General features: G+C 37.2%; 2 long non-coding RNA genes across 2 annotated transcripts; both read left to right on the top strand.

Annotated features, from left to right (window-relative positions):
* Positions 1-6269: 6269 nt before the first annotated feature.
* On the top strand, positions 6270-6972 carry LOC123487404. The gene is made up of 3 exons (XR_006659765.1): positions 6270-6327; positions 6432-6482; positions 6667-6972. It is a non-coding gene; the product is annotated as an uncharacterized LOC123487404 (long non-coding RNA).
* A 257-nt stretch (positions 6973-7229) lies between these two features.
* Positions 7230-8006, top strand: LOC123487405. Its single transcript, XR_006659766.1, has 3 exons — positions 7230-7304; positions 7814-7838; positions 7935-8006. It is a non-coding gene; the product is annotated as an uncharacterized LOC123487405 (long non-coding RNA).
* Positions 8007-9718: the final 1712 nt, after the last annotated feature.

Here is a 9718-nt window from a genome sequence, read left to right as displayed (position 1 = left end):
GACTCTGTTCGAAAAACGGCTAGCTAGCTAGCTTCGTGCTACACCCGGCACCGCCGAAGACAATGCCAACCTACAGTAACTACCCACAACAGCCCACGATGCCTAACTATGACAACATAGCTAACTAGCATGCTAGCATCCAATAACACACAGTTTAGCACCAATTGACCATGCATAGCCTTTGAGGTAGGCTATCAGCCTACAGGACAGTTGTATATTTACAGTTGTACATTTGAAAGCTAATAGGAAGACTGTGTTACACATTGCAAAAAGATCTAACACTGTCACTCCCCATAGCTTACAAAGCTTAAAACAGACTCAAATATCAAATGTTGTTTAAAACAAATGTCCACTTGAGATACCCAACCTACATCATTAGTCACTACATATGAATCCCACAGCCTCTACTCTCTAACTTTACTGATACAGTTATCAAGGTGGCAGTGCACTAGAAAGTCAAAGAAGATGATAAAGTAGTAACCCTCTATCAGGATTAGACCCATCCGTTTGATACATTTTGGATAATGTTTTACAGCTTTGTCATTCTTTTGTTTTTATTTTTTTATCAGCTTATTTAATTATTTCATATATTTTACATGTGATAAAGCCACACAGAGGTCCAGAGATTATTACAGACACCTGTAATATCTGGAAGACAAACAATAGTAATACACTGACAGATAAATACTATTTCTTGAGAAATATGTGGTTATACCATATACAATGCACATGTTTTATAGTACTTACCACATATGGAACAATTGTAATGGAACCTACAAAGGGTTATGTATTTCAAACTGTTACTTCTACAGTGGGATACATAAAGTACCAAATGGTTGCAGTCACAGTCAATAAAACCCCTGGTAGGATGGGTGATAGATAGAATGTTCAATAAAATATACAAACTGAGTATTTTGTCATATAAACTATATTGAACATATAATTTGCCAAATTGGTATACTATTTGGAATGTGGAATTTTCATAAACCAATCTGTAAACAGTCAAGTTTAGCTAGATATTTGTTTATACATGTTGCTGATGATTTCAATTGATAGTGTATGTACCAGGTCACTTCTCCTCTGCAACGTAAGGGTGTGACACTGTAATGACGAAATGGCTTTGTTACGAAAGTATGCTTAAATATGTCAAAAGTATTTGAGAAAGCGCACCAAACAGACCTATTGGCCGGATTTTGAGTGGTACAATGTGTGGTTACCATCGTTAGACTAAATAGGTAAGGTACTGTATGTCATCATTGCATTTCTCTGAAACCATCTCTCCACACCAGCCAACATCATGGCAGCATTAGGACTCCTATGGCTTGTGGCCTGTGAGTATTTTCTACTTTTCAAGTAATCTTTTTAATTATTTTCATATTTAGGTTAATTTCCTGAACAAAATACTTTCCCTAAGTGTGTTAATTTTTCCATGAAGCCACAGCATCCATCCTTGTCAAATGTGAAGACGCAAATTCTGAACACAAAAGTAAAGTATTTCTGTATATATTATTTGGTGATTAGTGATTCGTGTTTCGTCAATCAGTGTATAAAATACAGTATATACTTTTAAAACGCAAATTATCTTCTTAATAATAAACTCACTTACACTTACGGGAAATTCTAACTTTCAAAAAATGTTTTAAGGGTTCACACCTTATTGGTATTTTTTTTATGCAGAGATCTACCCAGCAAAGATCTTTGGACCGTCTAATGTGGCTGAAGGGGTAAAAGTCAATTTTAAATGTAGCACTACTGGCATCAGAGGACACCAGGACAATGTAAATGTTTACCTTTGCAAGAATGGAGTTGGGATAAGAATTGCAGCGCTGGACAACAGTGAAGATGATACTATTTTCATCATGAAGAATGTTACAAAAGAAGACTCAGGCAACTACAGCTGTGTTTACAGCAGAGAGAAACTTCTACCCAGGCAATTGACGTCAACAGAGGAGAATTTAGTAGTCTTTAAGGTCGATGGAGAATGGAAAGCTAAGATTCTGTCAATATTTGTGTATAATGTATGTTTGTAATGATAAGATTGCTATCCATACTGTATATTTGTCCATTTGTTGCAGTGCAGTTTGAATATTTGTCATTCAGACACATTTTCAGCCAATATATTGCTTTGTAAAGAAAGGCTACGTACTCAAGACTCAGCATCAAGTAAAACACCAGCTTCTACTTTACACCAGAGTCTAATATATCAATGGTCTTCACAGAGGGGCCAGAGAGTGGAGAAGAAGTTGGGGAAGCATATGGAGTTGAACATGTGAGACTGGTCAACGTAATCCGATTGATAAGTTCAGCTGTTGTGGTCATACTTCTTCTAACTCTATTGACTGTTAGTTACTGCTGTCCAAAAAGGTAGGCTAATCATAATGTCGCTTTCTGGAGGAGACAAACATTAATGAACTGACAGATAAATACTTTTTCTTGAGAAATATGTGGTTATACCATATAAAATACATGTTTTACTGTACTTACCACATATGGAACAATTGTAATTGAACCTACAAAGGGTTATGCATTTAAAACTGTTACTTCTACAGTGGGACACATAAAGTACCAAATGGTTGCACACACAGTCAGCTGAATCTCTGACTGGTAGGATGGGTGATAGGTAAAGTGTTCAATAAACTATACAAACTGAGCATTTTATCATATCAACTGTATTGAACTTGTAATTAGCTAAATTGGTTTACTGTTTGGAATGTGGAATATGGCATTTTCATAAATCAACCTATTAACAGTGAAGTTTATCAACATGTAATTATTGTTCTTTGGCGTAAAATTAACAGTTTAGTAACATAAGATATTTGTTTATATGTTGAAACTGTAGATTAGACCACTAGCAGTTCTGCAAGGAAAACCTGTTCATATTACTGTAAAAGTGATAGTTAATAAATAAACAAATTTGATATAAAATTCTACATGTTTATGATGATTTCATTTGACGTCTATATGGGCCTGTATGTACCAGACTGTCTTCCTTAATGACACTCCTCTTCAACATAAGGGTGTGACCACTGGCGTAGGGGAAACCTCCGCAGCCCCCATAAGGTGGGCGGCCCCCAAGCTTTTGGGGCCCATGTGCCCCGTCATCTCACACCTATGTCTAAATTGTATTACTTTTTTAAATAAATAATTTTGACAGTAACCCTCCTTTTTAATTTCCACATGTAGCAAGTGAAGTATTTGTGTTGTCCAGTCTACATGGTAGTAGGTGAGTCAGACAGACAATATAGTTTTCATGCATCTAATTAGCCTATTTCTCAGGGGCATCCCGCCTCGGCCTCCTCACCTACTGGGTATCAAGTTTTAAAAAGTTACGTGAATCAGGTCATATTCGGATGGAGATTGATAAACAAAATACCAAGTGGCAGTGGCGGTGCGTGGGTAAAATCACCAGGAAGGCAAGCCCCCCCAAAAAAAAAAAAGTCATATTACAACCTATGTTGTGATAATTGCGTTGTTTGCTCTACAACCTGTTAGTTCATATGCCTTGACAACGTGATATATAGGCCTAAGGCCGAGACAATAAGAAGACACAGTGGCAGAATAAATTCAACCACACATTTGTTTCGTTACAAAACCGGAGAGCAACATCTGTCCGGTGAAGTCCACAAAGCATATTGCATGTAACAAACAGTTACATGACCTACAGCATGGTCAAGCAAGGTAATGTTTCCGACATTTTCGTACTACTAAACAACTATTGATTTAGAACCACTGAAAGTTACCGTAAGTCGCAAGAAAACAAGAGCTGCCTCCACTATTCCAGCACCATTTCAACATCATCTAATCACCTATGCTTAGTCTAATACAGTGACAACTAAAAGATACCAAAAACTATTTAGTCCAATCAACATAAGCTAAATATGATGTGGCTGTCCATGGTACTGATTTATGTGTGTGTGTGTAGGCAAGTAGAAAAAACATGTTGACTCACCCTACTTGTATAGAAACGGCAATGCCATCCTCCTCTTTCATGTTGCCTAAACGGTCCATTACTCTGTCATACAGTACACGCTTTTAGTGTTTGTTGTCCTATGCTACCTGGCTAAAATGATTGCTCGCTAGCCTAACTTCCTTTCATGGGCAACGATGCACCAGGCCAGCTAGTTAACATTAGCATACTACATCTAGCTACATGTTGAACTTCCATCCTCTCAGGCCAGGGGCACAATGTATGAATACGCTGTTATAATCATTGGCCAGCACGGAGAATTAAGTAAAACCACATGTCCAAATCCCTATCTCCATCCATGGTTAATTTAGAAAAGGGATGATTTTAGCTAGCTAGCCACCAGAGGACAACGACACAACGAGATGCAACAATTCAAGTTTTTTTCTGTCAATGACGTTTGGCTTCTGATGTGATGTGATTGGTCTGAAGCCAAATCCAAACTGGCTTCCCTTGACACTTTTTATTTTGATGCACCAGGACCATTCACAGCTGAGCTCATTCAGTTTAGCTCAATGCTGATTGGTTATTATTATTATAAAACATTTTATCAAGGGAGGCCAAATGCTCGCTGGCTTCCCTTGCAGTCAATGCTACAGGCAAAATCCTATTTGATCAAGCTCATGCCAAATTAACGAAGATAACCACATCAGCAAAGCTACCACCTCGTCCTCGACTGATGAAGCACCATCACTGGTGGAAGCTAGTAGGCCTATTTGTATGCAGCAGTTAACACTAGCAGCCTCTCAGTCCTGACAGAGACATCACTTCCCGCCCAAGAAATGACAGCGGCCTTGCTCCTCCTCTTTTCCTCCCCTCAAAAATATTGACAGTTCTCCACAGATATTTAAATGGATGTATAAGTGTGAAGCATCCAGTTGGCATTTTCACCACGAAAAAATATGGTGATGAGAGGAAGCCCTGTGGCCGACAATAGGAGAAGATGGAGCCAGATGGATTTTGGCGGATATTATGCAAATGTAATAATCGATTAAACATTTGATCTCAATACAGTTATCTGTTCCCAAAGCTAATAATAAAAAGCCATTTAGCAGACGCTTTTATCCAAAGCGACTTACAGTCGACTTACAGTCGCAAAAAGATCTAACACTGTCACTCCCCATAGCTTACAAAGCTTAAAACAGACTCAAATATCAAATGTTGTTTAAAACAAATGTCCACTTGAGAAACCCAACCTACACTATTAGTCGCTAAATATGAATCCCACAGCCTCTACTCTCTAACTTTACTGATACAGTTATCAAGGTGGCAGTGCACTAGAAAGTCAAAGAAGATGATAAAGTAGTAACCCTCTATCAGGATTAGACCCATCCGTTTTATACATTTTGGATAATGTTTTACAGCTTTGTCATTCTTTTATTTTTATTTTTTTATCAGCTTATTTAATTATTTCATTTATTTTACATGTGATAAAGCCACACAGAGGTCCAGAGATTATTACAGACACCTGTGATAATCTGAAGTAGATTACATAAAATCCTTGAAAGATACCAATATGCTGGTAGTTAACTGGTAAACTTTGAAAGTTTCCAGTAATATACCCTACCTTTGCAACCCTAAATCTGATTGATATGTTCAGATATGGTCATACTTCTACTGACTGTAGTGACTGTTAGTTACTGATGTCCGTAAGAAGTAGGCTAATCATGCTGTCTCTTTCTGGAAGACAAACAATAGTAATACACTGACAGATAAATACTATTTCTTGAGAAATATGTGGTTATACCATATACAATGCACATGTTTTACAGTACTTACCACATATGGAACAATTGTAATTGAACCTACAAAGGGTTATGTATTTCAAACTGTTACTTCTACAGTGGGATACATAAAGTACCAAATGGTTGCAGTCACAGTCAATAAAACCCCTGGTAGGATGGGTGATAGATAGAATGTTCAATAAAATATACAAACTGAGTATTTTGTCATATAAACTATATTGAACATATAATTTGCCAAATTGGTATACTATTTGGAATGTGGAATTTTCATAAACCAATCTGTAAACAGTCAAGTTTAGCTAGATATTTGTTTATACATGTTGCTGATGATTTCAATTGATAGTGTATGTACCAGGTCACTTCTCCTCTGCAACGTAAGGGTGTGACTCTGTAATGACAAAATGGCTTTGTTACGAAAGTATGCTTAAATATGTCAAAAGTATTTGAGAAAGCGCACCAAACAGACCTATTGGCCGGATTTTGAGTGGTACAATGTGTGGTTACCATCGTTAGACTAAATAGGTAAGGTACTGTACGTCATCATTGCATTTCTCTGAAACCATCTCTCCACACCAGCCAACATCATGGCAGCATTAGGACTCCTATGGCTTGTGGCCTGTGAGTATTTTCTACTTTTCAAGTAATCTTTTTAATTGTTTTCATATTTAGGTTAATTTCCTGAACAAAATACTTTCCCTAAGTGTGTTAATTTTTCCATGAAGCCACAGCATCCATCCTTGTCAAATGTGAAGACGCAAATTCTGAACACAAAAGTAAAGTATTTCTGTATATATTATTTGGTGATTCGTGTTTCGTCAATCAGTGTATAAAATACAGTATATACTTTTAAAATGCAAATTATCTTCTTAATAATAAACTCACTTACACTTACGGGAAATTCTAACTTTCAAAAAATGTTTTAAGGGTTCACACCTTATTGGTATTGTTTTTATGCAGAGATCTACCCAGCAAAGATCTTTGGACCGTCTAATGTGACTGAAGGGGTAAAAGTCCATTTTAAATGTATCACTACTGGCATCAGAGGACACCAGGACAATGTAAATGTTTACCTTTGCAAGAATGGAGTTGGGATAAGAATTGTAGCGCTGGACAACAGTGAAGATGAAACCATTTTCATCATGAAGGATGTTACAAAAGAAGACTCAGGCAACTACAGCTGTGTTTACAGCAGAGATAAACTTATACCCAGTCAATTGAAGTCAACAGGGGAGAATTTAGTAGTCTTTAAGGTCGATGTAGAATGGAAAGGTAAGATTCTGTCAATATTTGTGTATAATGTATGTTTGTAATGATAAGATTGCTATCCATACTGTATATTTGTCCATTTGTTGCAGTGCAGTTTGAATATTTGTCATTCAGACACATTTTCAGCCAATATATTGCTTTGTAAAGAAAGCCTACGTACTCAAGACTCAGCATCAAGTAAAACACCAGCTTCTACTTTACACCAGAGTCTAATATATCAATGGTCTTCAGAGAGGGACTAAAGAATGTGGGAGCAGCCTTGGTCCTCCTGTTTCTGATGCTGTCTGTACTGCTGTTACTGTGGAGGTACTGGGGGATCCTGAAACAAAGTAAGTGAAGTTGACAGTCTCTGTTTGGTTTAGGCCAGGAATCAAATCTTAACACTGTAACTGGACAGCCGAAAATGCAGCTTTTAAAGGCATTTTCCCCGCCGTTCGCGGAGATCGCATTCACAAAACGCTGCAGATGACGGCTCAATCAGAAATTCCCTTTTAATGTCAAGCAAGCAATGTGGAATTTGGAATTTTGATAAACCAATCTGTAAACAGTCAAGTTAAGCAATATATTTGTTTATATATTGTAACTGTAGATTAGTCCACTAGCAGTTCGCATTCACAAAATGCTGCAGATGAGGGCTCAATCGGAAATTCCCTTTAAATGTCAAGCGAGCTATAACGCGGATCTAATGCAGATATTATTGAATCCCAGCCTTACAATCCCCATGTCTAGCTATGTTACATGGTGGGGGAAAGTGAACAGATGCTTGACGTTAAACTAAGTGTCTATGTATAGTAACACAATGGTTTAAGTCATTCCTTACTGTTGCTTTCTGTTACAGTGATAAGCAGTGACCATCGACCGAGGTACAGAAAGCCTACCATATAAAAACAAAATACTACTGGATTTATCAATGTCCACATTGTTGAGACAGGGTTAAAATATTTGTACTCTTCCCTTAGTGAGAATCAGGATACGGATCAAACCTACAGTCTAATCTCAGTTGTACCAGGTACAGTATATCAGTTCATATTTTAACATAGCATATTTTGCATCACATATAGTTCATTTTCTTTTAATGAAGTTCTTTAAGTACTAAGTTATACTGTATGTTTTCTGTCTTTGATTTTCTTATGCTGGATGTTCTAGTCGCAGCTGGTGTAATGTAAGTTTCTCTTCAATTGCATTTTTCTTTAAATGGAAAATTATGCAATTTCACCACAATATTGAGATTATACAGTTTTCATAAAAGTGTCATAGGCCTGGGTTAGTTTCCCTATTTTGGTCCAGAAAATATCTGATATGCAGTATCTTTGATGAAACAATGAAGTTACCATATAGGTTTAGTACTTTTCATACAATACCCTTTCACAGTCTAACATGATTTCCCTTTTCCATGGCTTCTGTAAGTTATTTACAATGGTGTCAATGTCTTGTCTGTTCAGTAGTGAGGTCCCCCTTGATGGTGATGAAGGAGCCTATTCCATGATAGGTGACTGGAGAGTTTGTCTAATCATTACATTATTAATAATAACCTAGCAGAGAAAGCCCTTGGTTTATGATATACTGTATCTGACATTTAAAAAACATTATTTCTAATACAGGACTGAAATCATCAGGGCATCAAAGGTAAGACATTTTAGTAACTGTAACGCAGACGCTGGGAGATGAGAAGTAAGTACAGGGTGTAATAATAAATAAACATAGAACAAAACAAGACCTGCGTCTGGACATGAGAAACATAACATTAATGCTGACTGGGGAATGAACCTGAGGGACTGACAGATATAGGGGAGGTAATCAGTGACGTGATGGAGTCCCATAATTAAGCGCAGGTGCGCTTAACGATGGTGGCAGGTGTGTGTAATGATGAGTGAACTGGTGACCTCGAGCACCGGAGAGGGAGAGTGGGAGTAGACTTGACAAGTAACTACTACATTATTTCTAAATCCTATACCAGACACAATATATGACACAAATAATAATAATAATATTTAATTTGTAAAGTGCATTTCCCACACTCAATATGCATAAATGATAAATGATATATAACAAATGATAAATATGAGGCTTATTGTTGATATTTCTCTAATTATATATTTAAATTTATGAGTTTGAAGTACATTTTCTGTTTCTGTAGCTCTCCAACTGATCGTCCAGGAGATGAGGCACTGTACAGTGTAATAACTAGAGGTGGGTACTAAAAAATAAACAAGTAAAATAATATACGTACATGTACTGTCTGATGGGTTACAAAGGTAGGTTCACATGATACCTATTTTGATCTGTTGTCTGTTATACTGACATAGAGTAAGAGGCAGCCCTGAACATCACACGTAACCACATGCTACACAGGTTGATGAATTTTTAGCCACATGCACACAGAGACCAACAGGCCTGCAGACAGAGGAAGGCAACGTGAGCAACGACTCATAACATAACACAAGTCCCACACAACTCAAACCACAGTGTGTCTGAGGTATATTTATATAAAGATACACTTAACTGTAATGATTTGGTTTTGCACAGACACTTCATTCTCAGAACACTAAGTTAACTTTCTCTACATGCAGTATCCAACATGCTTGACGAAATCTACCAACCTCTCCCCTCAGTGGAAAGACCAGAACAGCAGGGTGAAACTGACATCTATGCCAAAGTGACCAAAACAAAGAAGGAAAAAGAAAAACAGGACCCTGTCTACAGTCTGCTGAAAAAATAAACAGAGAGGACACCATGATACTGT

This window comes from Coregonus clupeaformis, unplaced genomic scaffold (genome assembly GCF_020615455.1).
Source record: "Coregonus clupeaformis isolate EN_2021a unplaced genomic scaffold, ASM2061545v1 scaf1702, whole genome shotgun sequence".
In the NCBI taxonomy this organism is placed as follows: domain Eukaryota; kingdom Metazoa; phylum Chordata; class Actinopteri; order Salmoniformes; family Salmonidae; genus Coregonus; species Coregonus clupeaformis.
The sequence above is the reverse complement of the archived record's forward strand: the minus strand, read 5'-3'. Positions and strand labels throughout refer to the sequence as shown.